The sequence below is a fragment of the Berghia stephanieae genome, chromosome 4 (assembly GCF_034508935.2).
Source record: "Berghia stephanieae isolate SIO BIC M18660-M18661 chromosome 4, UCSD_Bste_1.3, whole genome shotgun sequence".
Lineage (NCBI taxonomy): Eukaryota > Metazoa > Mollusca > Gastropoda > Nudibranchia > Aeolidiidae > Berghia > Berghia stephanieae.
In genome coordinates, this window is record NC_088363.1 from 36272319 (window position 1) to 36277318 (window position 5000).

A 5000-nucleotide genomic window follows, 5' to 3' on the forward strand; every position below is an offset into this window, starting at 1 on the left:
AACTGTCTTCTTAGCATTACAGCATAGTCCTACTCGTTCAGTCTCAGTTTCAAGTCTGTTGAGGACTTCTTGTGCCTGGTCCATCTCCTCGTTTAGTAGAGCCAGATCATCTGCGAAATCTAGATCCGTGACGATCTTAGCTGGGTTGCGCCTACTTCTTTGTCTATACAGCGTGAAGCCCAGCTCGTTCTCCATGACAGCGTAGGTCTTTCTCATCACATAGTCCAAGACAATTGCAAAGAGATAGGGGGCTAATACCCCGTGTGGTGTCCGGGGTCCCTCAACTGAGAGGGTCAAGAATAGCCCAAAGCCAAGCCAGCGTGTCGTAAAAGGCGACTAACCAAATCCTTTTTTTTAGCTTGGGCGACCGAAGAGTTTCTGGAATTACAGAATTTATGAAGGACAACAGACAAAGCCGAAAGGACTCTGCTGACCCGATGACGTCTTCGCCAAACAAGCAGCTTCGAATTAAAGAAGCTGATATACAGAGAAGTGGTAAGACCTGGAATGAGATAAAAAAGTTAGCTCGGGATAGAGAAGGATGGAAACTGTTTGTCAGTGGCCTATACCCTGACCCAGGCTGAAAAAGGCAATGATGATGATGAGGGGGCTAATGTATCACCTTGAAGCACCCCTGATTTGATCTCAAACAGCTCAGTTTCACCATCTGGAGAGATAACCTTTGCCCATGTGTTCTCATACATTCTTTTAATAGCAGAGAGAAGTTTAGGAGGTATACTATATGCTTTTAAGATTTTCATCATGGTAGGGCGATGTATCGAGTCAAAGGCCTTCTTAAAGTCTACGTGTAGAATGATTGCCTTCTTGTTATGACTCCTTACTCCTTCTATTAACCTTCTCAATACCAGGAGGTGAGCAGTCGTGGATCTTCCTGGTCTAAAGCCGTTTTGACAAGGACGTAGATGAGGGTCTATCTCTGGCTGGACTCTGTTGAGGATCATCTTATTGGCGAGTTTGGCAGCTATAGCGGCAAGGCTGATTCCCCTGTAGTTGGAGGTATCACTTAGGTCTCCTCTCTTTGGGACTGGAATCAGATCAATTTCCAACCACTGATTTGGTTTTTCACTCCTGTCCAGTAATCCATTTGTAAACTCCAACAGTATATCATCTAAGTCACAGTACTTCCATACTTCAGGTGGGATGTCATCAGGTTCGGATTGTTTTCCATCACTGAGAGACTTTTTGGCCTTCTTTATCTCATCCACTGTAAAGTCACTCTCGTCTATACAGATATCTTGCAGAATTGGTTCTAGGTCTACGTCATCTTCCGTTGCTCTGACTGGATCTTCTCCAGAAGTGTTTGGAAGTGTGAGAACCATTTCTGTCTTCTTTCTTCTTTTGTTTTACCCCTAAGGATCCCTTGTCGACTTGCTTTCCTACCAGTTATTCTATTTATCAGTTTCCAGCTTTCACCATGTTTGCTTCTCTCGTCGGTTTCTCCATTTCCTGGATGAGACTATCTAGCTCTCGTTCTTCTATATCCCTATAGACAGTTTGTATCTTCTGTTTTGATATCCTCCACCTTTCTTCGTTTACTGAGTTTTGTGTTTGTTGGTGTTGGTTGAAGGCATCTTGAGCTTCTTTTCTAGCTTCAACGATGAGTGGGTGATTAGGGGTGGATCTTTTCGTGACTTTTGTTTTCCTCGGTACTAGCTTTTCTGCTGTGTCCCGGTTTGCATTTATGAGTTTCTCATATCGTTCCGTTGGATCTTCTTCTCCCGTACAAAGTCCTGTGAATCTATTCCTCACCTCTATAGTATACTGGTTCTGTATAGTTGAGTCTTTTAGAGAGGACCAGTCATACTTCACTTTTGATGGTGTTGATTTGCTTTTTCGGAGACTCAAGCGAATTGTGGCAGATACAAGACGGTGATCTCCTCCTAGGCTACTGAAGCTACTGAATGCTTCGACATTGTGGACTGGGCTCTTCCACTTTCTATTCACTAGGATGTAGTAAATCTGTGTTTTTTTGCAATTCATGTCTGACATGTATGTCCATAGCTTGCCTTTCTTCTTTCTCCTCAGCTTGTTTGTGATAGCCAGGTTACTTTCGTTGGTATGTTCTAGGAGAAAAGAGCCGTTGCTATTGGTGCTTTCATGGTACGTGAATGGTGCATCCTTTTCACCAATACGAGCATTGAAATCACCACACCCAATTAGGAAGTTGTGCTTGGGAATCTTATTGCAGGTTTCTGAGAGTTTGTTATAATGGGTCTCGCAGTCGACACTTCCCTCAACTGGCGCGTAGTTTGATATCACTGTTGTGTTAGGATTTCCATTAAAAGTAGCTACCATTATCCGCATGTTGACAGAGCCGACTTCAGCTAGAGATTTCTCTGTTTGTTTGTTCACTAACATTCCTACTCCTCCTACAGCTGCACATTGAGTGTTTCGCCAGGCGCTGGTAGTGATAAGAGTGCAATTCTCCAACCTCCAGAATTTGACCATATCGTCTTCCTTGGTGTGAACAATCTTGTGATCTGATATTGCAAGAATAGAAAGATTGAGTTCGTTGAAGATATTGGCGAGTTCTTTTCTTTTGTACTCTTCCTTTAAAGTTCTTGTGTTGAGAGTTCCAACTTGCTTGTATTCTTTACATTTTAAGAATCCTGTAACCCTTCGGCAATCGGTGACGTCCCTTCCTTGCGGGTTTGGAGATGCCACGTCATGAGCAGTACTAGTACTAGCCTGAGGTCCTGGATGGGTATAGACAGGGGCTTTAACCCTGGTGCATTTTGGTTGTAGCTTCATGATTTGGGTTTCGGTTGCTGTTTAGATAAATGGGGCGCAACTCCACAAGTCAGTTTATTTTTAAAGTTTTCTTTCTTCTAGATGAACTGCCTGCCAGGGTTCACGATATCCATCTTCCCGGGTTTGGTATTCGAGTTTTCCTTCTCCTCCACCACCCATTGCCGATTTGTCCGCGGCTACTTATTTAATTCGTAGCTAACCTTTATATCTAAAGGCCATTCCCCTATCCGCAACCTGGGGACGCGTCGAATGGGAGCCGGCACTCTACACCGTGGTCAGTTGTGACCGCATTATTTATTAGGGATAGTTCCCTGAGACCTGTCTGGGTACCAACATTTGATTCAAGCTGATTTTGTTTACACCAATCGGTGAATATATTAAATTGTTTGAAATAATCATTTTCGGTAACTTTATCTTTTAATAAGCCAATAATAGCAGTATCATCTGCATGTTTCACTATAAAACAATTTTCAAAGGATGGTCTGCAGTCGTTGGTGTATAAGATGTACAGGATTGGGGAACTCACGCAGCCTTGGGGACATCCGTTCGACAACGCTCTTTTGTTGGAGGTATTCTCACCCAATTTTACACATTACGGTCTCATGGTCAGAAACTCTTAATACCATTTAATAAAGTAGTTTGGAATATCCATGTTGCACAACTTTTGAAGCAAAATATATGTGTTCATGGCATTAAAAGCTGACGAAAAGTCGACATACAGGATTCTGGCGTAATTCGAGGGCATTTGGTCAAGATGTTTTGAGATCGAATTTGTGGCGGTTAAAAGTGCGTCTTCTACACTGAGATGTTGCTGGTATGAAAATTGATACGGATCTAGCAATTTCAGGTCATAACATTTTTGTAGGAGCTCATATTAAAATTTTTTTTTTCTAAACATTTCATTACAAGCGATGTAATCGCCACTGGACAAAAGTCGTTCAATACTGTTGGGCAACGTTTTTTGGAACTGGAACGACAATCGATGTTTTCCAAAGTACTGGCACTGATTGTAACTCATCGATTGACCTTTGAAATAGTTTTGTATAAGGTATAGCCAGTTGTTGGTGACAGTTTTTCAAAATAGTTCCGGTAATGTTGTCTGGTCCTGGTGCTTTATGTTCTTTACATCGCCAGAAGAGGGAGCTTACCGTTTCTTGGAGGTGGCTCATTGTTATTTGACAAACCGTTGTGCACAGATGGGAGCCTGTCAAAACGACAGTAAAAATAATTTAATTCGTTGACATCAGTTATCGTTTTTCCTAGTGGGAATATTCGTTTCTTTTAGTCTACTCCTCCCATTTGCTCTATCATCTCTCATGCTTTCCTTGCGCACCCCGATCTCAGTTGTCGCTCCATTTTGTTTTTGTATTCAACCTTTTCTTCTTTTATTGTATTTCTTATCTCCTTTCCCTTTTCAAATTCTAGTTTAATGTCACCACTCATATAGGCAATTTTCTTTTCATTGAGTATATATTTATGTCGCTTTGTAAGTAATAGTATCTCCATTTCAACAATGAGCCTATGACAAATTGGGTTAATAGACCTGAAAATAAGTGCACATCGGTCCAGGCTGTAGTAGTAGCAACAGCAGCAGCAGCAGCAGCAGCAGCAGCAGCAGCAGCACTAGTAGTAGTAGTAGTAGTAGTAGTAGTAGTAGTAGTAGTAGTAGTAGTAGTAGTAGTAGTAGTAGAAGTGCTGCTATGTGGTCTTGTGGTATGAAACTCGCTTTCGGATCGGAAGGTCCTGTGTTCGAGCATCTCTCGGCGCATAGTTGAGTCCTTGGAGAAGGCTCTTTACTTACATTATCTCACCGTACTCAGGTGTAAAATGAGTACCTGGCCGTTAACAGCGTTGTTTCTGTCCGAAAAAAAAATTGTAATACCACCAAACATGAGCCATGTCCCGTCCTACATAGTAAATGTTGCTCTTGGCCAGGGACCCCTTGTAAAGCGCTTTGAGTGAGTGATGGAAATTCATAGCACAAAGCGATCATTCGATCATTTGTGATTTCACTATCATATTTACCACTCTGCATTAAACAGTTGCACGGGTCCTTGTACTGTGCATTGATCCCAAGGAAGTAGAAGGTCATGATTGTTAACCTTAAACGTCGCCTACGAACCGAAATCCAATCATGGGATAGTCCTTCAGAACCATTAGACACACGGTGCCGGAGTTTATCTAGGTTTCTATTGCGTGAAACGGAAAATAGCAATTGCTTGCTACCT